This window comes from Pseudorca crassidens, chromosome 14, assembly GCF_039906515.1.
Source record: "Pseudorca crassidens isolate mPseCra1 chromosome 14, mPseCra1.hap1, whole genome shotgun sequence".
In the NCBI taxonomy this organism is placed as follows: domain Eukaryota; kingdom Metazoa; phylum Chordata; class Mammalia; order Artiodactyla; family Delphinidae; genus Pseudorca; species Pseudorca crassidens.
The window spans coordinates 79,951,706-79,976,813 of NC_090309.1; the positions used below are offsets into that span (position 1 = coordinate 79,951,706).

General features: G+C 46.9%; 1 protein-coding gene across 1 annotated transcript in view; it reads left to right on the top strand.

Annotated features, from left to right (window-relative positions):
• CYRIA (CYFIP related Rac1 interactor A) overlaps positions 1 to 25,108 on the top strand; it is a 108,563-nt gene that overhangs the window by 37,981 nt on the left and 45,474 nt on the right. Inside the window, exon 2 of the mRNA XM_067703662.1 lies at positions 11,481 to 11,632. The gene's annotated coding sequence lies outside the window, so the exon portion shown is untranslated. The remainder of the gene's footprint in view (positions 1 to 11,480; positions 11,633 to 25,108) is intronic.

A 25,108-nucleotide genomic window follows, 5' to 3' on the forward strand; every position in this document is an offset into this window, starting at 1 on the left:
AGTTGGAGTGTGGATGATATATTTAAGTTTAAAGACCTGTACCTATGTGCTTTAACAGCTCAGAAGTGGCTGTGGGTTAGACCATCAGTCATGGGCAGAGCCTGTCACCATTGCACGGCACATGTGGCTTAGAGGTGACACCGTGGGCCAAAATGTCAGACAGCAGTTCAAATCCTTCCTCCTAGCCAACTAGCTTTTTGACCTTTAGGATATTATTTAGCGTATCTCAGCTATAAATTAGGAATAATGTTACGGCCCTCACAGAGTTGATGTTTACTGAGTAACCCATGGAAAGCATCTAGTTCATTTCCTGATGCATGACAGGCTCCAACAAATGGTGGTTGCCATGACGATGACGCTGGTGATGATGATGCTGACGCCGATGATGTCATGACTGTTATTATCGCGGCTCTAGTCTCCCCGTCTGTGAAATGCTGAGGGGTGATCCCTGTCCTGCCCTGCTCTCTGGGCCTCTGTGAGGCTGAACTCACCCAAAATCCCCAGAACCGGGTGGCCCTGGGAGTGTGTGTGCACTCACCGTTTGAGGTGGGGACTCTCGGCAGGATCTTGCTAGCCAGCCTGCCCAGTGGGTCCCGCCCTCTGTGACATGGGAGCTGGGTTCCCAAAACATCATCCCTTCCACCCACCCTGATGACTCTCCCATCTTGGGCCCTCCCTCCATCCCCTCCCCCGCCCACTCCACTTACCCCTCCCATGGGTGTTGCTGTGTCAGCAACAAGGCCAGGAAGTCATTTACTGGTGCTGGCTGACACTGGGGGGGCTGCCACCCAAAAAGGGCTGGGGAACAGAATCCTGGTCCTGCCTGTTCAGCACCTTTCAATCAATATTTCCCGCCTGGAGACTTTCCTCCTTTCCTCTGCCTTTGGAATGAAGGTGTTATCTGTTCCTAGTGCCCTTCCTTTATCCCTGTTTCTTTCCACTGATTGACTGTTGTGCATGACTCTCCCTTTCTTTCCTTCTTTCTTTTTTTTTAATGTAACTGCTTTGAGATGGAGTGTTAAGCACATAGCGGTTAAGAGCAGGAACCTGGAGCCAGACTGCAGGAATTCAAATCTTGGCTCTGCCACTCAAAAGCCAGATCCCTTGGGCAAGTGCCTCAGTTTCCTCGTCTGTAAAAGTGGGCAAGAATAACGCCTGTCTGTCTAGTGTGGCTGCTGAGAGGTTTCAGGGAGTCACCAGGTGTCCAGCATTAAATGATGCCTGATGCACCACAGGTCCCTAAAGAACAGGAGTCATATTTGTTATCTAAAAACCTACCCGTTTGGGAGAGACCTTCAAGATGGTAGAGGACTGAGACGTGGAGATCACCTTCCTCCCCACAAATACATCAGAAATACATCTATATGTGGAACAACTCCTACAGAACACCTATTAAGTGCTGGCAGAAGACTTCAGACTTCCCAAAAGATATATATATATTTTTCCTTTTTCTCTTTTTGTGAGTGAATGCGTATGCTTCTTTGTGTGGTTTTGTCTGTATAGCTTTGCTTTTACCATTTGTCCTAGGGTCTGTCTATCCCTTTTTGGTTTTTTTTAGTATAGTTTTTAGCGCTTGTTATCATTGGTGGATTTGTTTTTTGGTTTGGTTGTTCTCTTCTTTCTTTCTTTTTTTTTTATTACTTTTGAATTTTTTTATTTTTAATAATTTTAAAAAAATTTTTATTTTAACAACTTGTAAATTTTCTTCTTTCTTTCTCTCTCTCTCTCTTTCTCTCTCTCTCTCTTACTATCTTTCTTTCATTTGTTTGTTCTTTCTTTTCTTCTCCCTTTTCTTCTGAGCCATGTGGCTGATGGGATCTTGGTGCTCCAGCCAGGTGTCAGGCCTGTGCCTCTGAGGTGGGAGAGCCGAAGTTAGGACATTGGTCCACCAGAGACCTCCTGGCCCCATGTAATATTCAAATGGCGAAAGCTCTCCCAGAGCTCTCCATCTCAATGCTAAGACCCAGCTCCACTCAACAACCAGCAAGCTACAGTGCTGGACACCCTATGCCAAACAACTAGCAAGACAGGAACACAACCCCACCCATTAGCAGAGAGGCTGCCCAAAATCATAATAATGTCAAAGACACCCCAAAACACACCATCGGACGTGGCCCTGCCCACCAGAAAGACAAGATCCAGCTTCATCCACCAGAACACAGGCACCAGTCCCCTCCACCAGGAAGCCTACACAACCCACTGAACCAACCTTAGCCACTGGGGGCAGACACCAAAAACAACAGGAACTACGAACCTGCAGCCTGCAAAAAGAAGACCCCAAACACAGTAAGTAAAGCAAAATGAGAAGACAGAGAAGTACACAGCAGATGAAGGAGCAAGGTAAAAACCCGCTAGACCAAACAAATGAAGAGGAAATAGGCAGTCTACCTGAAAAAGAATTCAGAGTAATGATAGTAAAGATGATCCAAAATCTTGGAAATAGAATAGAGAAAATACAAGAAACGTTTAACAAGGACCTAGAAGAAATAAAGAGCAAACAAACAATGATGAACAACACAATAAATGAAATTAAAAGTTCTCTATAAGGAATCAATAGCAGAAGAACAGATAAGTGACCTGGAAGATAAAATAGTGGAAATAACTACTGCAGAGCAGAATAAAGAAAAAAGAATGAAAAGAACTGAGGACAGTCTTATAGACCTCTGGAACAACATTAAATGCACCAACATTCGAATTATAAGGGTCCCAGAAGAAGAATAGAAAAAGAAAGGGACTGAGAAAATATTTGAAGAGATTATAGTTGAAAACTTCCCTAATATGGGAAAGGAAATAGTCAATCAAGTCTAGATAGCACAGAGAGTCCCATACAGGATAAATCCAAGGAGAAACACACCAAGACATATATTAATCAAGCTATCAAAATTTAAACACAAAGAAAAAATATTAAAAGCAGCAAGGGAAAAAAAACCAATAACATACAATGGAATCCCCATAATGTTAACTGCTGATCTTTCAGCAGAAATTCTGCAAGACAGAAGGGAGTGGCAGGACATATTTAAAGTAATGAAAGGGAAAAAACCTACAGCCAATATTACTTTACCCAGCAAGGATCTCATTCAGATTCTACGGAGAAATTAAAACCTTTACAGACAAGCAAGAGTTAACAAAATTCAGCACCACCAAACCAGCTTTACAACAACAGCTAAAGGAAACACAAGAGAAGGAAAAGGCCTACAATAACAAACTCAAAACAATTAAGAAAATGGTAATAGGAACATACAGATCAATAACTACCTTAAGGTAGGATTAAATGCTCCAACCAAAAGACAGACTGGCTGAATGGATACAAAAAGAAGACCCATGAAAATGCTGTTTACAAGAGACCCACTTCAGACCTAGGGACACATACAGACTGAAAGAGAGGGGATGGAAAAAGATATTCCATGCAAATGGAAATCAGAAGAAAGCTGGAGTAGCAATTCTCATATCAGACAAAATAGACTTTAAAATAAAGACTATTACAAGAGACAAGGACACTACATAATGATCAAGGGATCAATCCAAGAAAAAGATGTAACAATTGTAAATATTTATGCACCCAGAGGAGCACCTCAATACATAACGCAAATGCTAACAGCCATAAAAAGGGAAATCGGGCTTCCCTGGTGGCGCAGTGGTTGAGAGTCCGCCTGCCGATGCAGGGGACACGGGTTCGTGCCCCGGTCCGGGAAGATCCCACATGCCGCGGAGCGGCTGGGCCCGTGAGCCATGGCCACTGAGCCTGCGCGTCCGGAACCTGTGCTCCGCAACGGGAGAGGCCACAACAGTGAGAGGCCCGCGTACCGCAAAAAAAAAAAAAAAAAAAAGGGAAATCAACAGTAACACAATCATCATAGGGGATTTTTAACACCCCACTTTCACCAATGGATAGATCATCCAAAATGAAAGTAAATAAGGAAACACAGCCTTTTTTTTTTTTTTTTTTTTTGCGGTACGCGGGCCTCTCACTGTTGTGGCCTCTCCCATTGCGGAGCATAGGCTCCGGACGCGCAGGCCCAGCGGCCATGGCTCACGGGCCCAGCCGCTCCGCGGCATGTGGGATCTTCCCGGACCGGGGCACGAACCCGCGTCCCCTGCATCGGCAGGCGGACTCTCAACCACTGCGCCACCAGGGAAGCCCTTTTTTTTTTTTTTTTTTTGCAGTACGTGGGCCTCTCACTGTTGTGGCCTCTCCTGTTGCAGAGCACAGGCTCCGGACGCTCGGGCTCAGCGGCCATGGCTCACGGGCCCAGCTGCTCCGTGGCATGTGAGATCCTCCCGGACCGGGGCACGAACCCCTGTCCCCTGCATCAGCAGGTGGACTCTCAACCACTGTGCCACCATGGAAGCCCTGGAAACACAGACTTTAAATGATACATTAAACAAGATGGACTTAATTGATATTTATAGGAAATTCTATTCAAAATCAACAGAATACACTTTCTTCTTAAGTGCTCATGGAACATTCTCCAGGAGAGATCATATCTTGGGTCACAAATCAAGCCTTGATAAATTTAAGAAAATTGAAATTGTATCAAGTATCTTTTCTGACCACGACGCTATGAGACTAGATATCAATTACAGGAAAAGATCTGTAAAAAATACAAACACATGGAGGCTAAACAATACACTACTAAGTAACCAAGAGATCACTGAAGAAATCAAAGGGGAAATCAAAAAATACCTAGAAACAAATGGCAATGAAAACACGACGACCCAAAACCTATGGGATGCAGGAAAAGCAGTTCTAAGAGGGAAGATTATAGCAATACAATCCTACCTCAAGAAACAAGAAACATCTCAAATAAACAACCTAACCTTACACCTAAAACAATTAGAGAAAGAAGAACAAAAAAACGCCAAAGTTAGCAGAAGGAAAGAAATCATAAAGATCAGATCAGAAGTAAATGAAAAAGAAATGAAGGAAACGATAGCAAAGATCAATAAAAGTATAAGGTGGTTCTTTGAGAAGATAAACAAAATTGATAAACTATTAGCCAGACTCATCAAGAAAAAAAGAGAAAAGACTCAAATCAATAGAATTAGAAATGAAAAAGGAGAAGTAGCAACTGACATGCAGAAATACAAAGGATCATGAGAGATTATTACAAGCAACTATATGCAAATAAAATGGACAACCAGGAAGAAATGGACAAATTCTTAGAAAACCACAACCTTCAGAGACTGAACCAGGAAGAAATAGAAAATATAAACAAACCAGTCACAAGCACTGAAATTGAGACTGTGATTAAAAGTCTTCCGCAAACAAAAGCCCAGGACCAGATGGTTTCACAGGCAAATCCTATCAAACATTTAGAGAAGAGCTAACACCTATCCTTCTCAAACTCTTCCAAACTATAGCAGAGGGAGGAACACTCCCAAACTCATTCTATGAGGCCACCATCACCCTGATACCAAAACCAGACAAAGATGTCACAAAGAACGAAAACTACAGGCCAATATCACTGATGAACATAGATGCAAAAATCCTCAACAAAATACTAGCAAACAGAATCCAACAGCACATTAAAAGGATCGTACACCATGATCAAGTGGAGTTTTTCCCTGAAATGGAAGGATTCTTCAATATATGCAGATCAATCAATGTGAAACACCATATTAACAAATTGAAAGATAAAACCATATGATCATCTCAATAGATGCAGAAAAACTTTCCACAAAATTCAACACCCATTTATGGTAAAAAACCCTCCAGAAAGTAGGCATAGAGGGAACTTACCTCAACATAATGATGGCCATATATGACAAACCCACAGCCAACATCATTCTCAGTGGTGAAAAACTGAAACCATTTCCTCTAAGATCAGGAACAAGACAAGGTTGTCCACTCTCACCATTATTACTCAACATAGTTTTGGAAGTTTTAGCCACAGCAATCAGAAAAGATAAAGAAATAAAAGGAATCTGAATCAGAAAAGAAGTAAAGCTGTCACTGTTTGCAGATGACATGATACTATACATAGAGAATCCTAAAGATGCTACCAGAAAACTACTAGAGCTAATCAATGAAGTTGGTAAAGTAGCAGGATACAAAATTAATGCACAGTAATCTCTTGCATTCCTATACACTAATGATGAAAAATCTGAAAGAGAAATTAAGGAAACACTCCCATTTACCACTGCAACCAAAAGAATAAAATACCTAGGAATAAGCCTACCTAAGGAGAAAAAAGACCTGTATGCAGAAAACTGTAAGATACTGATGAAAGAAATTAAAGATGTTACAAACAGATGGTGAGATATACCATGTTCTTGGATTGGAAGAGTCAACATTGTGAAAATGACTATACTACCCAAAGCAATCTACAGATTCAATGCAATCCCTTTTAAACTACCAATGGCATTTTTCACAGAACTAGAACAAAAAATTTCACAACTTGTATGGAAACACAAAAGACCCCGAATAGCCAAATCAGTCTTGAGAAAGAAAAACAGAGCTGGAGGGATCAGCCTACCAGACTATACTACAAACCTACAGTAATCAAGACAGTATGGTACTGGCACAAGAACAGAAATATAGATCAATGGAACAGGATAGAAAGCCCAGAGATAAATCCACGCACATATGGCCATCTTATTTTTGATTAAGGAGGCAAGAATATACAATGGAGAAAAGACAGCCTCTTCAATAAGTTGTTCTGGCAAAACTGGACAACTACATGTAAAAGAATGAAATTAGAACACTCCCTGACACCATACACAAAAATAAACTAAAATGGATTAAAGACCTAAATGTAAGGCCAAACACTATAAAACTCTTAAAGGAGAGAACATAGGCAGAACAGTCTATGACATAAATCACAGCAAGATCCTTTTTGACCCACCTCCTAGAGAAATGGAAATAAAAAAATAAACAAATTGGACCTAATGAAACTTAAAAGGCTTTCCACAGCAAAGGAAACCATAAAAAGAATGGGAGAAAATATTTGCAAGTGAAGCAACTGACAAAGGATTAATCTCCAAAATTTACAAGCAACTCATGCAGCTCAATATCAAGAAAACAAACAACCCAATCCAAAAATGGGCAGAAGACCTAAATAGACATTTCTCCAAAGAAGGTACACAGATTGCCAACAAATACATGAAAGGCTGCTCAACATCACTAACCATTAGAGAAATGCAAATCAAAACTACAGTGAGGTATCACTTCACACCGGTCAGAAAGGCCATCATCAAAAAATATACAAACAATAAATGCTGGAGAGCGTGTGGAGAGAAGGGAACCTTCTTGCACTGTTGGTGGGAATGTAAATTGATACAGCCACTATGGAGAGCAGTATGGAGGGTCCTTAAAAAAATAAAAATAGAACTACCATACAACCCAGCAATCCCACTACTGGGCATATACCCTGAGAAAACCATAATTCAAGAAGAGTCATGTACCACAATGTTCACTGCGGCTCTATTTACAATAGCCAGGACATGGAAGCAACCTAAGTGTCTATTGACAGAGGAATAGATAAAGAAGATGTGGCACATATATACAATGGAATATTACTCAGCCATAAAAAGAAACGAAATTGAGTTATTTGTACTGAGGTGGATGGACCTAGAGTCTGTCATACAGAGTGAAGTAAGTCAGAAAGAGAAAAACAAATACCATATGCTAACACATATATATGGAATCTAAAAAAAAAAAAGATGGTTCTGAAGAGCCTTGGGGCAGGGCAGGAATAAAGACGCAGACATAGAGAATGGACTTGAGGACATGGGGAGGGGGAAGGGTAAGCTGGGAAGAAGCGATAGAGTGGCATGGACATGTATACACTACCAAATGTAAAATAGATAGCTAGTGAGAAGCAGCTGCATAGTACTGGGAAATCAGCTTGGTGCTCTGTGACCACCTAGAGGGGTGGGAGGGAGACGCAAGAGGGAGGAGATATGGGGATATATGTATAGCCGATTCACTTTGTTATGAAGCAGAAACTAACACACCATTGTAAAGCAATTATACTCTAATAAAGATATTAAAAAACAAACAAACAAACAAAAAACCTACCCGTTTGTAATTCTTCTCATTGGCCAGGACTCCTGGTGCTGTGGGAGAGGCCATAATGAGGTTCCCTGACTCGGGATAGGCTCCGCTGCTGGTTAACTTGGGGCTTGAACAAGCAGGCTCCCACCCGGGCTTTAGATTCCGTGTCTGCTCAGCCTGGAGGGCAGGAGGGTGGTCTTCCAGGCCCTCCAGTCCCCTCACCATCTGTTTGCATCGCCTTCTCTCAGTTTGCCCCTCGCCCAGCCCTGCCACTTCCAGAACCATGCAAAAGCAGAAGACACACAGCTGTTGTCAGCTGTGAATGGGGGCGTGGGGGGTAAGGGGAGCACAGGAGGTAGTGGTAAGGTCACAGGTCACTGGACTGGAGGTCAGCAGATGGCTGTTCTAGTTTTGGTTCTGTTGTGTGACCTGGGAGAAGTCATTTTATGTCTAGATTTCAGCTTCCCCATTTTTAAAATGTGCTAATGACCCCATGCTTTGTCCCTCTCTTAAAATGACCCAAGAAGAGAAGAAGCTGAAAAGTGTTTCTGGCTGCCAGGTGTGCACCTCCTGACGGTCCCAGGTGGTGTCAGTCTCCTTCATGAAGCAGAGGGACGCTGGCAGCATCTCCGGTCATTCATAACCACTGGCGATGGAAGCGGACTTGTGGATGTTGTGTGAGGTTGGGCTTCTGGTGGGGACCTAGACGGGGGATGTAAGTGTCTTTCCCTACTCGATCTCTGTCCTCCCTGAGGGACCTCTGGCCTGTGAGTGACTCACACAGGAAACCACCAGCCATCTCTTCAAAAAGCTTGGAATCCTCTCAAGGATAGGCTTACTTTTTATTGCTCTGTGTTTATTTGGATGGTGGGGGGAGTAGTTTAGAGAGTCAAGGACAGATCCCTGGAGCGAGCTCCTCCATGGTAGGGTCTCCATGATTGAATCAGTAAGATGGCAAGAGGTGGGACCTGGCGAGGGCTGGGTTAGGATCCAAAGTGTCTAAATGCTGATCCGTGGACCAGAGCCAGTTGGTGACAGAAAACTCTCCAGAAGCTTGGCCCCTACTCCAGGTTGGGATGGTACTTTTTGCTTTTTAGCTTCTCCAGTTGCACAGCCAGTTTGGGGAACCACTGGAGTGGGTGGAATTGGTATCTGAGGGCTTGCCTGTTAGGGGGCTCTGTGTCCCCTGCCCACCTGCTAGTACACATCGGGAAACTGTACAGTATTATTAGTATTTGTGTTACAGTGTGATTGGATTATTTTTAGGGTTGTCTATTTGTGTGGTTGTTCAGCTTACCAGGTGACTGCCAGCCTTCGTGACGAGCATGGGGAGCTGGGGAACTTTTGTAGTGTCTATAATTAAGTAGAGTGGACAGAATGGTAGGGAAAGATTCTGGAAGTATCTTATAAGAGTCACGGTCTGGAGGAGGCTCATCGTTCTGCTGGCCTGACCCTCTTAGTTTTGCGGTAGAAGAAGGCGGGATTCTTCCTGGCCCACTGGGGGAATCAAGTCCTAATCAAATACACTGAAAATGGGTTATAATTTTGAGGGCATTTGAGAAGGAAAGTGGTGGGGATGGGATAGCGCCCCTGATGCCTGATCACCTCGAAAGCTTTTCTTTTTCCAGGCCCTTCTATGACTCATCTGGCCTCAGCTACAGCCAAGAGGTCAGAGAGGTGGTCTCACCTGGGGATTCTTTTTTAGAAATTCACCTTCTCCAGTATCTACACTCAGGTGCCCCTGGGAAACAGCACCTGTGGCAGGCACCCTTTTCCTCAGGCTGTGCTCTGATGGGAATTCACAGGCACAACCCCAAATTCAGAGGAAACAAACTCCTCTCTGCCACTACCACTGTGACCTGGTTTCCCAAAATGCAGGGCTCAGAAATCACTTTCTCATCAGGCTAAAGTCGCTGTGTTTTCTCTATCATTTCCTTCCCTTCCCCCCAACTTCCTGTTTTCTCTTCCTCTTTTCTCCATCCCCACCCCATCTCTCCAGCCCTGTCCCAGAACAGGAACAGAGACCGAGCATTGATCATCACGATTTCCTGATGGGCCCTCTGGTTGCTCAGAGCCAGGGCTGGCCTGGCTTCTCTGGGGCACATGAGCCCTGGCTGGCAGCATACAGGAAGCCAGGGCCTTTAGAGCCTCCTGTCTGAATGAGAATCTAACGAGAATAACCCTTCACGTCCTTGCAACGTTAACACCTGCCAAAGAACTTTCTCCTGCCTTCCAGCTAACACACTGGAAAAATAAGACAACTAGTGTTTTGGCCTAATAGCTCTAGTCCAGTTTAGATGGACAAAACATCGATTTGGGAGTTAGATACGAGTTCATGCCTGGTTCTGCACCGAACTCTCTTTATGACTCTTCAGGGCACTCTAGTTCTCTCTAGCTCGGTTCCCTAACCCTTTGGAAAAATGGAGTTCCTGGTACCTTTAGCAGAATTTTTGAGGACAAATTAGGAAAATGTAAGGTTCACCTGATGTGCCTGTTAGATATTATTTGCTTAACAAATGTGAGATCCCTTCTTTGGTTTTGGTTTTCGGCCCAGAGGAGTGGCTGTTCAAATGTTTGGTGTTCAGAAAAATCACATAATAAAACAACAAGGTCCTACTGTGTAGCACAGGGAACTATATTCAATATCCTGTAATAAACCATAATGGAAAAGAATCTGAAAAAGAACATATATGTGTGTGTGTGTGCATGTATAACTGAATCACTTTGCTGTACACCAGAAAGTAATACAACATTGTAAATCAACTAGACTTTAATAAAAAAAAACAAGAAAAATCACATAATAAATGATACTCATGGGAGGAAAATCCATGTCTGTTCCTGTGTTTTCATGAAACATGGAGAGACAGACAGACAGAAAGAGACAGAGAGATAGAGACAGAGACAGAGAGAGACCAGGAGACCTAGAGGCTGGGTGCACATACATCTATCATTAAAGAACCAAGTCCACCCACTGCTGTGCCCACAGGTCCCACTATTCCATAACAATATTTTTCTAATGAGAAAAAGGGAGAATCCTCCCAACCCCATGCCTGAGGTGGACAGTTTTACTCAGTTAGCTCCCAGGAGTAAAACTACAGAAACAGCAATGTGGAGAAAAGTGCCACCTCTCGTCTTGAAAGTCCGTTAAATAAAAGAAAAGACTTCTATTCAGGGTCAGTGACCACTTGTTTGAGAAGCCAGCCCGATCATTGGCTGCTTTTTTAAAAAATTCCAGAGACCAGAGAGTCAGAGACACATTCTAATCTGGAATCTCATCCCAAGCGGCTGAGTGAAGCTCTTTTCTTCTCTGAGCCTCAGTTTCCTCAACTACAGAAGCATTAGACAAGGTTATTGCATTTCTTCCAGCCCTAGGAATCTGTGATTCTGGGACTCTCTCTGCTCTCCTTAAAAGAATGTATTATGATGAGAGGAGAAGAGGAAACGGCCTCTCCTTAGTAACGTCACTTGCATTCCCTTTCTGCAGGTTATCACTCACCAAGGACAGAGAAACCACAGGACTCTGGAGGACCACAGCCCTGATTTAGGGAGCCAGACTTGTCTTGGCCAAACAGCTGCTCATCTGGTTCGTTCCATCAGCCTGGATTGGTGAATCTGAGTCACAAGGGAGATCTCCAGGTAAGAATCAACTGTCTCTGCTTATGGCCAGCAGCACGGTGATGACCGACATTGTAGTGCAGAGAATCTGCGGTATGCAGGCTTACAGGATACCTGCAAGTATTGAGGATGGTCCTTCCACCAGATTTGTCATCTCTGATTGGAAGCCATGCTTCCTAACACCACATACATGTATAAGGAAAAAAACCAAAAAGCAAAAAAAAAAACAAGGACATAATGAAGAATTGATGTGCACTTCAAAGTAGCTGTAATTTTGAAGTGCTTAAATGTCCCTGGGTTCTATAACTGCCTTCTGAGTGGGAGCTGTTGCTATCTTGAGTCTTTTTAGTGTTTAGGCAGGAAACAGTCGCTTGGAACTACATGCAGGGGGAGAGCAGATTAGAGTTGTTGCTGGAGGTCGCTTTGTCCCTGCAGAATGCATCTGAGGGCTTCTTTCTGGCCATCCAGACTGAGACCAGCAGGGAGAGAAGTAGCCCACCTGGCGTGGAATTTAGGTCTCATGCCGGAAGTCTGGCTGGCATCTCACTGTAACGTTTTTAGAGGTAAATGCAGCTGGATTTAGAGGTAAATTCGGCACTGCGGTGCACCAGCCTCAGATCACCACGCCCCTTGCCCTCTTCCCTCACCGCCAGCACGTTGGTTCTCTCCCTCTTTCACCTTCTCCCAGTTATGGGCACTTTTCTTCTTATCTGGAAGGAGAGGGCCACACCTACTTGAACTTCATCATTGAACTTGGACCTGACATGGGCTGACATCCCTCTCCAGTGACTCAAGGTCTGCTGATTTCAGCTCCTTGGACTTTGTTGTATTAGCACATCTCCTCTAAGCTGGTCCAGGGCACCCACACATCCAAGGTCAGGAGTCACGAAGGAAGTGACAGTACACTGAGATGATCTCACACCTGTTACTCTTTCAGCGGTTGCTGCTGTGACCTGCTCTCCTCTCCTAAAGCTCTTCTTTTGCATTTAGATATCCTGATTTTCCCTCAAAACTAAAACCAGAAGCATTTCATAAAGCTGAGAAGGTAAGACCAGGTGATTTCTCAGGTATTTTCCAATTCTCATTTCCTGGGATTATTTTATCCCAGACTTGGTCCTTAGACCAGATTCTCATTCTTGAGGGGAACAGATTTATCTTGTGCTCCCTTCCTTTCTTCCTCTTATGGTTTCTTTCTCCAGAGGGGTCCCTGAGCTGTAGCATACTTCAGAGGAAGGAGAAGAGCTTTTTTTTTTTTTTTTTTTTTTTTTTGGTATGCGGGCCTCTCACCGTTGTGGCCTCTCCCGTTGCGGAGCACAGGCTCCGGACGCGCAGGCTCAGCGGCCATGGCTCACGGGCCCAGCCGCTCCGCGGCATGTGGGATCTTCCTGGACTGGGGCACGAACCCGTGTCCCCTGCATCTGCAGGCGGACTCTCAACCACTGCGCCACCAGGGAAGCCCAGAGCTGTTAATCTTGATTTCAGAGTTCCTCTTCAATAGCAGCCCGCCCTCACCTCGCCTTGGCCAGATCGCACTCTGTGGTTCGGCCATTTGAAGGTTTGCCCTGTTACATCCAACCTCAGGTCTCACCACCCTCCCGGCCTGTTGAGTCCATCCTTTGTCCCATCGGATAGTAGCTGAAAACTAACTCACCCCCAGCAGCCTTTTCACTTCAAACCAGTGTACTTCCAAGACCCAGAGGAATGTCCTCACAGCTGGGGCCAGCTGATTCGGGAGCAGGTGTCCTGGCCCCTCAGCGAGACAGTTAGGTTTCGAGCATGTGTTCGTCCAGGCCCACAGCACTGGCTGTCTTCCTTGACTGTGGACTGTTAGGTCTTGTGGGGCATTCATTTATCCAGCCATCCGTGCATTCCACAAATCTGTATGGAGCATGTCCTACGCAGCAGGGGTATTCTTGGTGTTAGGGGTCCACACGAAACAAAACAAAGCAAAAAACAAACAAAATTCCTGTTCTCTTCAAGCTTGCATTCTAGTGGGATCAGGGGAGTGTCAATAAATAAATAAGCGTATATTATACCAGGTAGTATTAAGTGTTATGGAAAAAATAAAGCAGAAATAATGATAATAAAGCCAAGTCAGAGTGAGAGGAAGTCGGGGGAACAGGCATTGCTGTTTTAGGCAGGATACCAGGGAAGGCCCCCCGATTGGGTGTCATTGGAGCAGGACCCGAACAAAGCGAGGGAGGGAGGCTTGAAGGAAAAAGGGAACAAAGGCTCTCAGGTGGGAATGTTCTTGGGCTTCAAGGAGCTGCAAGAGGATTGGAGCGGAAGGAACGAGGGACAGTGGAAGGAGGTGAGGACAGAGAGAAGTGGTCAGATGGTGCAGGCCTCATGAGCCACCGTGAAGACTTGGGCTTGTGTGTTCTGGTTGGCTTTTCCAGAGAATCCTGTACCCTTCCTCCCTCTTCCCCAGAGAGTCTCAAAGGCTTCATCCCTAAAACATCCTGAAATAGAAATAAAGATGGATGTTCTTGACCAGTAGAGTATTTGCCATTCATTCCAAAACCCGTATTGGATACTGGGTACCGACACTCTGGAGGTAAATGAGACTTGGCCGCCCTGTCCTAGGAGCCCGTGGCCCGGCACTGGTTCAAGGCTGCTTGGAGAAGATGCATGGATAAATCAGGTCCCAGTGAGCAGTTGTCCTAATTTGGTCATTGTGATACCAATTTGCTAGAGTAGGAATTTCCCCTGGGACCTCCCACAGGTCACTGGTACGAGTTCTCTTGGAATTCATCCACCTAGACTATTGCCAAGTCTGGCCTTCTGGGTAGAGGGAGGACCAATCCATTCAACAAACATGTGAGTGCCTATTCTGTATCAGCGCCAGTGCTAGACACCAGGGAAAAGGATGCTGAGATTCAGCTCCTGCCCTCAAGTTGTTTATGGTTTCACTAGGAGGCCTGCTAGTGACTAGACAGCACCCCAGTTATCAGTGTTCTGATCAGAGTGGGTGTGAGGGACCAAGAGGTGGGGCGCTTGAGGTAGTGAGCTCCCCGTCCTTGGAAGCATGTGAGCAGAGTGAGGGGCAGAGCCGGGGAAGCTTCCTGGGGACACGCTGTCTCCACTCCATCCTAGAGATGAGGGGTGGTCTGCTAGGTGAATATCGGGGAGGGTGAGAAACTTCAGGGAAGGTCTCCAGGTAGAGGAGAAGCATACACGAGGGCTGCCTCTTGGAGGGACTCGCTGTGGCTGTGCAGGTGAGGTGAGGTGAGTCAGAGAGGGACTCACTCAGAGACGGAAGCTGGGAGGATTAACCAGGGACCTTGAGTGTCGAGCTGAGAGAGTTGAGTCCATTCTGAGGACAGCTCAGAGCTGGTAACAGAGCTTTAAGCAAAGATGGATGGCACTTGCAGTCTTACAAAGCGAAGGGCCGAATTTTATTTGACCCCCTGTTCTCTAAAGTGCATATTTTATATCTACTCCCTGTAATATTATAAGATAACAGTTTCCTCAGCTGTAAAATGGGTTCACACAGATCAGCCGGATGGGAGGTTGTGAGGGTAGATACATGGCCTTTCCCCCCCCAGGGCCCTGGGGAGTGGTAAGTGCTGACAGCACTTCACGTGCAACTTGTTGCACAAATTACTGGTGAATGGTTAGAACAGGAGCCTTTTTTCTGATGAGAGAAAGTGGCTGGCAACAGTCCATGCTATTCTAGTAGAAATGATGGCATTTAGATCTTGATCTGTTTTTTTCTGGTCAGAAAACAGATACCCATTTCTGAAACCCTCTCTCTGCTGAACACTAAAATAAAAGTGTTTTCTTTAAAATGTGCACATTCATTAAACAGATAATACCTGAGCCCTCACCGTGCCCCAGACACTGTGCTAGGCCTGGAAGCATCAAGACAAATCAAGCCCAGTCAGCCCCTCGAGGAGTTCATAAGCTCATGACGAAGACAGAGGAGCCAACAGTCATGGGAGCAGGTGGTGGGCAAGAGCCCCGGCATGAACAAAGTGACGTGGGTGCAGAGAGGGAGCCTGCCCTCTGCCCAGGCAAGTCAGGGAAGGCTTCCAACAGGGGCCATGTGAGCTGGGCACTAAAGGATGAGTAGGAGTTGGGATCTGGGAGAGAGTACAGAACAACACTGTCATCAACTCAGTTCTCTGTGATGGTGGTGGGGAGGAAATAGCCAGAGGCATCGTCATGCACAGATAATGCCTCAGCTCTGCTTTTAAAACTCCGCCAGTCGCCATCCTCCCACCTCGTTCCCAGCGGTGACTGAAAATAATGAAATTGACTAATTTGAGTTCATCTCTTCTCCGACGCTATGGAGGTGTTAGTGAGCAGAATAGGATAAGGGGTGGGGGGCCAGAAAAGAAGTAGAAAGAGGAGAAGGAGGAATCCATTTCCATCATCCAGAAACACTGATTGAACAGCATAGCTGTCTGGTGGCAAAATTCAACTTTACAGAGACCTGGGTCTGCTTCTTCGCAGTGGAAACTACAAGAGATTTTTAAAACTGTATCTGTCCTTCTACCTTTCTCTTAGAAAAAAAAATATAGGTGTGTATATATATGTGTGTGTGTGTGTGTGTGTGTGTGTGTGTGTGATGTATATGCACGTTCTCATGTGTATATGGCATGATATGTATGTAAGTGCGTCTATACATGTATATGCCCATTTATATTATATAGAATTTATTCTAACCTAGCACAGAGCCTGGTGCCCATGACCTCCAGTCACACTTGCTGGTTGGAGATGGATGTGTGGTTTAGAACTGACCTTGCTGACCTGCACACATCCCCAGATGTGCCAGAGTCTCTAAAGGTCATGGCATTGGATGCTCACAGGCACAGCAGAAGGGAGTCTTGGTGTCAGCTACAGAAGAGGAGCCTGCAGCTCAGAATGACGAAGCATCTTGCCCAAGGCCCACAGCTATTAGGTGGTCAGGATTCAAACCCTCTTCTAACTGTCCCTCTTCCACTGTATATGCCATGCGTCACCCTATCTATAAATGGGTGAAGCTTCCAGTAAACCAAGGAGGAGATTCTACAACTAAGACTTGCCCTTGGAAGGGTCCCTCAACTAGGGCTTCAAACTGCAGAGCTGGCAGGGCCAGTGGCAACTCACCAGAGTCAGGGATGCACGTGTCCGGAAACGCTCTGTGGATCCCTCCAGCGCTGGCAAGCACTCTATAGCTCGGCCTGCAGGGGAGGGAGAGGGGAGGAAAGAAGGAAGGCAGGGGGGGAGGGATGGAATGACAGGCATCAGGGTTAACTTGGGTTCTAGTCCAGGCCTGGCACTGACTCACCTTTGACCTTGGACACCCCTTCCCTTCCCGTCATCGCTAGGAGGGTGTTGGGCTTGATTGTCCAACTTCCATTTCTGAACTCGTCCCCAAGGAGAGTCCTTGAATCCTGCTGACTCCCCACGTCGTGCCGGGGGACCCCAGTGTAGGACTCGAATTTGCATCATCACCACCAGGAAGCTCTCAAAGGTGAGAAACCAAGGCCCTCACCTCCTCATGGACGGCCGGGCCTCCACCAGCCCTGGAAACAGAACAGCTGAGCCAGTACAGAGTAAAAGGATGGCTCGGCGGTACCTCATCCTCCCAGCCTTCTGCTGGGAGCCCCCGGTGTAGCTGCTGCCCTTGTTCAATCCCCTCTTCCAGCCCTCCGGCCTCCTTGCAGCTCTGTCTTCCAACCCAGAGAAGGGTTGGAAAAGAGGAGAATCAGCTTGGAGTGTTGGGCTCCGCCCTGATGGCAAGCTTCCTTTCTCTCTTGGGGACCTGTAAGCTGCCAGTCCAGGAGTCCCAGGAGGGAGACTGCCCCTGACCTGGAGAGCAGGAAGGAAGCCGGGGGTCAGGAGCACGCTGCACACTGGCAGAGAGAAGAGTCCTGCAGAATCGTTCATGTGACCGCAGGCTTGGCCATCAGTGCCCCGCAGGACCCCTTTCCCCACGTGTCAGCTCTTTCCGCCCTGACCCGGCTGCTAGCCAAGCAAGGAGGGCAACGGCAATCTACCAATTTTCTTCAGTTACCATAACGTGGATACAAGGAGCTGGACATGTGATGACATTTGCAAAGGCCCATGTCCCTAGTTCTAAGGGAGGCCACATGGCATGGTGTACATCAGAGTGGGCTTTGGGTGAGATTTGCTTTCACTGGGGTTGTCGTGAGATGCTGTGTCCTGCCGTGGTTAGTAGCACAGACTGCAGCTGGACAGCCCGGGCTGGGACCCTCCTCTGCTGCTTCCAGCTGGTGAGCTCGGGCTGACCGGACGTCTCATCCAGCTTGTCCTCATCTGCAGAACGAGAGCCCACAGGACCTGCCACACGAGGCTGCTGTGATCAGGGATGTGAGTTCATGCACGTTAAGGGTGCAGAGTGGTACCTGGCCTATAGTCAGGGCTCAGTGAGTGTTCGCCCATTTTATTTTGATCTAAAGCCTCTAGAATCGAATATTCTATTCCGTTTCTGGGCTGTGCTGTGGGTTCAATCGTTTACTGGCTGTTTATTAAGCATCTCCTGGGTGCAGAACTCGTCCTAGATGATGGCATTTCAAAGCCGGAGTCGGCAACATGATAAACACAGTGAGACATCACTCCTTCTTTGCCATTGGGACAAGTGAAGCCTTGTAGGAGACCAGAGGCTGGAGAGTTCCCTGAGCCAGGCGGCTTCTCAGAGGAGCTGGGGGCCTGGAGTGAAGTGGGGGGGATGGAGGCCTGAGCCGAGGGCTGGACAGTGGGTTGACAGAAGGAGGGAGGAGTTGACTAAGGATGATTAGGGAGGGGGTCCATTCTGAGTGGGAGACTGGGGGAAGAGCTAAGGAGGGTGGAATTCTTGAGAGTGGTTTTCTGGTGTTGGTGTGGGCGGTAGGCTCTGCTTGAAGCCTTTCTGGTGTGAAATGCCTGGGGCCCCCCGGTGGAGATCCATCCCCTTTGCCCAGCTTCGGTGTCAGTTGAGGAAGAGGGCTCAGGATACGCCAGCAAAGGGCCCCTCTGCTCCCGGCAGAGCGAGCACAGGCCCCTCTGTGTGCGGCCCGAGAGCCCTGGCCGGGCCTCCTCCTTGAAGGGCCTGACAAAGACTGGCTTGTTCTCCCCTGACATCAGACCTCGCCCTCAGGATTTCTCTGTTCTTCTGGGGCAAGATCTCACACAGTGATAATAGAGTGAACGGGAAGAGGGAGGAATCAAGTGAAAGCTGTCTCAGGCGTCACCATGCCAACCCGCTCCCCTGGCTGAGGGTAGGAAGAGGGCGCCTGCCGCGTGTGCCCTGCGCATCTTCCAGGTCACACCCCGGCAGGGACAGCCCTGAGCTGCGGGCGTTCTGGTTGGAGCCGAACGGGAGCTGCTTGTATTGGTTCCGAGAGATGCTAGCTGCCTGGTCAGTGACGGACAAAATATTAGTGAGTCACATTACTTAATTGCTGCATACAATGGGTGGATTGTTTTCTCTGTGTGTGTGTGTGTGTGTGTGTGTGTGTGTGTGTGTGTGTGTGTGTGTGTGTTTTAGCTTAAGTAAGTATTGCATTTAAACACCTGGGTTTTCTATTTTAACAAAGATTTATAGTGAGTTCTGCCTTGGAAGTTTCATAAAAGCTTACTGTTTAGCGGGATCTGTGAGATCACCTGCTCTTGAGTCTGTCTGACCCTCTTTTCAGATGAGTGAACGGAACCCGGGAGAATGGGAGACAGGAGTAAAGCTTTTATAGGCACCCAGGATTCGGACCCTGTGTGACAAGTACTCAGCATAAGACCCCTAGTGAGGGCTTACTCTGCTATCCCTGCTTACTTTTTGAGCTTTGACTTGTGCCAGATGGGGTCAATAAAGGAACTCACTCGTAAAACAAAATGAATATGAAACCAGTCCAAGGGGAACCGCTAGTTTCATTTATCTTAAAATAATCAATCCTAAAACAACCGTTTACTTGTGAGATACAGGAAGAAAAGGGGATTTGACACCGGAACTTCACATCCTTAGTCCAGTGCAGTGGTTCTCAAGCTCATGGCCAGGGCCATAGGCTAGTAAGTGAAAGGGGAGCCCGTGTCTCCACTGTCTCTTCAGTGTGTTTCCCACACTCCATACTCCACTTCATCAAATGACCTGGGATTGCTTTCTTTAGCTGGGTTCTCAGCTGGTAGGAACTGCGGAGCAGTCCCAGACCTGGTGCTTGAGTAACAATGTGCTGTCTTCAAGTGGAAGTTAGAAGTAGCCTGAACAGTACTTGATCTGTCTGTGAGGACTGAGAGCCCTCTAGCAGATGCAGGGCACAGCTTTCAAATTTAGTCATTTGTGGCCACAGGCACCAGCCGGGGAACCCCGGCTGCAGGGTAAAGTTTAAACCAGGGTAGTGCACGGTTGAGTCATCAAGAGCACGGCCGGGTTTGGACATCAGTCTGGAGATAAACTTGGGAAGGTTGTTTGTTTGGTTTAACTGTGGTCTTGCTGGATCCATCCAAACAGGGAAGTTCCACTGTGACTCTGCTGCCTTCTCTGTGTATGTTGAGTTTCCTGCAGGGGCATCCTCTGCGAAAGCAGTGCTGTACTTCTGCACGCCTCTCTGTCTATAAATACAGGGTGGGGTTACCGATCGCTGATGGAGGATCTCCCGCTCTCCTAATTTACACTTCCAGAGTGTTTTCCAGATCCAAAATATAATTTTAAGTGGACATTTCACCAAAATGAGCTGTCGTAATTCATTTTGATAAGCTTGGATAAGATTTCAGCATTTTCTTTCTTTCTTTTATTCTTTACATTTTGCAACTGAAGTCAGGTTGATTCAGCCACCAGACAGATGTTTCCCTGGTTGGAACACGTGATTTAAGACATTAGGGGAAGAGGCAGGGGAAGATGATTACTAAGCCAACTGGCTGAATCTATTAATTTTTCTTTCCCAAATGTCATGGCTCCGTTTCCAGCAAAGTGGTCAAGATCAATGCTTTTGAAATGACCTTGAACAGGAATGAAGTGAGTTAGTGTGTTAAGTAAGCACTGGGTACCACAGCTGCGAATCTGAACCCTTTTTACTACTAAGAATAAATATATTCAGGGCATTGAAATTGATCCCCCTGCTTTGTCCCTTTTCCAAACTTTTGCTTTTGTACTAAGTACCTACCCTGACCAGGTCTGGCATTTTTAACGTGAGATGAGCACGCCCCTTAGTGGAGAAAGTACTTAACTGCAAGCTCTTAACATTTGCCCAAAGAAAAGCTCTCGGTTTTTACAGAAATATATCGCTTTAGTAACTCTTAAAGCCAAACTACTTGTCTACGTTGGAGGGTTATCGTGAGAATTAAATGAGATAATTTGTGGGCAGCACTTAAAATGGCACTGAGTGCAGGAATGACAGTCAGCAACTGCTATTATCACGCTTATCTGAGAATGAGGATTTGGGAAGCAGGGGGTTGAGGGACGTCATTTCTGGAGTCTTCAGGATTTCAGCTTCAGCGCCCTCTGTGCCCACACTGTTACGTAGTAGGAAAGGTGAGTGAAGAGTAGTGGACAGGATTTACCCGGGGCAGGACCCACTGCCCCGCGGCGGAGAGCAGTGCCGGCCACTTCAGAATACAGGCCTCCCCACCGTGCGGGGATTTGGATTGAAAAGAGCTTCCACGCAATGCGATTCCACCTGCACCTGACGGGGAGGCACTGTTCCTTTGCCACGCCTGTCCCTGACCTTGGACTTCTCCCGGCTCAGCCTCCAGACGCTCAGAAGTCTCCACAGGCCACTCTTTGTGAAAATGACTCCTAGCGGCGGGAGATGTCTTTTTCGGAAGTTAACGTGGGCATCGTTGAGGCCGTATTTTGCCTTTCTGATGACCCAAGTTTTCTTTCTTTTAATTGGCAAGCATAGGATGAGACTCCTACGAGTCTGTTTCTTCATGCGCCTGAAGCTGGTTACATCTTTATCAAACGGGATGTGAAAGTGGGGAAACGATTTGTCTTCCCTCTCTCCTTTCTTTCTTCCTTCATCCCTTTCTTCCTTCCTTTCATTCCTCCTTCTCTCTCACTTTTTCCTCCTCTCCCACCAGCCCCTCCTCTTTCCTTCCCTCTTGCTCTAAGTGGATGATGGACAAGAGGTCCTTGGGTCTAGATTTGGGCATCCACGCCATCTCTGCTCCACTCACTTTTTCATTTATTCGGAAACATATTCCCTGAACAGCCTACTCTGGATTCAAACAATCCAGTCCCAGTTCCGGTGCTAGGGGTATTCATCCTTTAAGAGGAGAGGCAGGCAGGTAAGCAGGGGTGACAGGACCATGGGGAGGTGCTGAGAGAGGGCTCCCGGGGCCGTGGGGAGAGGAGCGGAGGGCAGCGCGTCCCCCCAGGACTGGCACCGGGAGCACGGCAGGCCCCAGGCTGGTGGTGGATGTAAGTTTGCCTGGCAGAGAACCACCTTTATAGTGGGTTTAAAAGCCACCTAGGAGGGGCTTCCCTGGTGGCGTAGTGGTTGAGAGTCCGCCTGCCGATGCAGGGGACATGGGTTCGTGCCCCGGTCTGGGAGGATCCCACATGCCGCGGAGCGGCTGGGCCCGTGAGCCATGGCCGCTGAGCCTGCGCGTGGAGCCTGTGTCCGCAACGGGAGAGGCCACAACAGTGAGAGGCCCGCGTACCGCCAAAAAAAAAAAAAAAGCCACCTAGGAAAACCGGGTCCCACCACTTCATCATAACCAGGAGACTGGGATCTGCCGACAGGTCTCAGGGCCAGGCCTGTGACAGCTGTCCCTCCAAAGGCCTCTCAACTCCAGCCACCGAGAGTGTGATCTCAGCTGTGGGGGACCTGGGGTTCCCTTCGTCCCAGCCCCAGGCCTCACTGACAGTTTCTCCCTGGCCTCCTTCCCACTCCACAGCCCCCTCCTGCATGAAACCCTCCCAGATCCTTCCGGCCGGAGGATTCCTCTCCTCTCTTCCACCCTCTTCCCAGATACCAGTCCTCACTAGAATCTTCCACTCGTTACAGCTGGCTTTAAACATAGCCTCTCACCCTCACTGGATGGTGCAGGGACCGTAGCTCTAGTTTCTAAAAAGAGCAAATGTTCACGCAGTTGCCCCTTTGACCACGCACCCACTTTCCTGGACTCTGTCAAGGACTGTGCTGGGTGTGGAGGCTGGACCAACGATTAAGACCTGCGTTGAGGAAGCTGAGCAGACACATATGAATATTATATTTTTGTTAGAAATATACAGGATACACGGGGTGTATATATTAGGGCCATAAGAAGGAAGAGGCCAGTTCTAACTTGGGAGCTAGTGGCAAGGGAGAGGAGGGGTGTTGGATTTGGGTGGAAGTGGGGATCAGCTGAATCAAATCACACATAAAGGGAAATGTAGGTGGATAGATCACCCGGCAGAGTCAACAGAGTTTTGCCAACTAAACAGAATCTTCAGTGTTACTGGTAATTTCTAGAAATGTTGAAAGAATTTATGACTTATTTCAGCTGAATGCTGCCATTTCCTGGGCAAAGTAAGTAGACTTCCAAAGCCTTGGGAGTTAACAGCATCATTTCACCATCTCTTGGAATTGTTTTGAAAGCCAGTGGACGTAGCTTTGGTGTTTGCCAATTATCCCTAACCTAGTGCCTTAATGTTACAATTATATTATTATCGTAACTGCAGTGAGATCTGATTTGGGCTCTGAGGGCTGGGACTGTGGCGGCTCTTCAATTGCTTCTGGAATTCCAGAGGAAAAGAGTCTGAATTAGAGAACGTCATATTAGACCTCTGAATACACGGGATAGATGAAAGCTGGCTGCCCAAGCGTTGCCTAATACAGGTGCTTTGGGACCCGCTTTATCAAATATATGAAAATTAGTTGTAGTTAGCCTGTCTGCGTATTTCATGATGTTTGCTGCTTCGGAAGTACAAAAGGGCTCGAGAACAATTTCTCTTTAGTAGTTTAAGTGTTCTACCTGATTTCTGAATTACTGCTTTTTCACGGAGGTAAACTCTGGAGTACTCCCTGAGTGCAGCAGTGGCCAATTTTGAGATAGCATGGTGCTGGGAATCTATCACCACCGTCCTTCCCAAATAGCTGGAAATCCACAGGGCTTCAAGGAACAAGCCAGGGATGCTCTGTGCAAGTGCTGTCAAGGCGCAGTTCTGTTTCTTAAATGGAAATCTCATCCCATTTCTAATTACCTTAGCTCCTGCTGTGGCCTTAGGTTGCCTGAATACATTTCTGGAAATTGTTGGACATTCTCATTGCATTAAAACCTCAGGATGTTGGAACGAAGAGGAGTTTCCCAGGTCATCTAGCCAGTCCTGGTGGGTTACAGATGTGATAAGGATGAGACTCAGATGGAGGGAGTGACCTTCTCCAAGGTCTTGTAGCAAACAAGTGGCTAAAAACAGATGGGGACAAGAGACAGTGACTCCCGTGCATTTGGTGGCATTGCAGAGGCCTTGCAGTCGCGGTAGCTTCCATGACCTTCAGGCCCCAGGGTTACATAACAACTGCCTGACCCGCCCCAGGCACCGAGCCGCATTTCTGCCCTGGAGTTTCCTTGCTTCTGCTTTCTGAATTCAAAGTTCCTATATAATCAGTCTTCAGTAGATTCTCCTGACCGTCTCTCCCTCTACTTTCCCCCCAAAACACACTTTCTATTTTAGAGGTTCGTGCTGTACCTCATTAGGACCAGGCTCACTGACCATGCACTTTCCCATCCCGTGAAAGGACTACTTCTCCCCTTTTCTTACCCAAATAAGAGTGTCTGACCAAAATAACAGATGGCCTGAGAGCCTCTCCTCCCACGGACCTGGAGGAAGAATCTCATGTTTGGATGGAAGAGAAGCTCCAGGGGATCATGGGAGTCATGTTTACGAACAGATGACTTCATTCATTCCACCTGTATTTATGGAATTCCTACTGTGTGTCAGGCCCTAGTCTGGGATCTGGGGGTATATATGTTAATGGCGATAGAGATTCAAAAGAAAAATAAAGACAGTGAGTGGGGAGTAGGGTGAAGTGCGATGTTGGAGAGGGTGGTTAGGTTGGGCTCCGCTGAAAAGTAAACCCTGGACAGAGGCCTAAAGAAAAACCATGCAGATATATTGGGGGAAAGCATTCTAGGACTGAGGACTAGCAACGGTCCTGTGGCAGAAACACATGTGATAAGTTCAAGAATGAAGAAGGGGGAGAGGCCAGAAGCCGTGAGTAGCCCAGCGATGGAGGGGAGTTGTACGAGATGAACTACCTTGGGGTAACATCACCTCGGGCCTTGTTGACTGTGATAAGAATCTTGTATTTTACTCTAAGTGACACAGGAAACCATTGAAGGGATTTAACCAGAGGAGTGACATGCTGAAACTTTTGAAACATCATTAGAGCTGCCAGATAGGTAATTGACTGACTGATTGGGAACTGGGGAATCTGTTTAGGAAGTGAGTATGATAGTGTTGGCAAGAGATGAGATGCCTTGTGGGTATCTAGGCCTCCATGTCCGAGAAACGATCAAATTCAAGCTGCGTCCTGAAAGGAGAGCTGAAGGTTTGTTAGCTTAGATATGGGGTGTGAGAGAAAGGAAAGCCGAGGA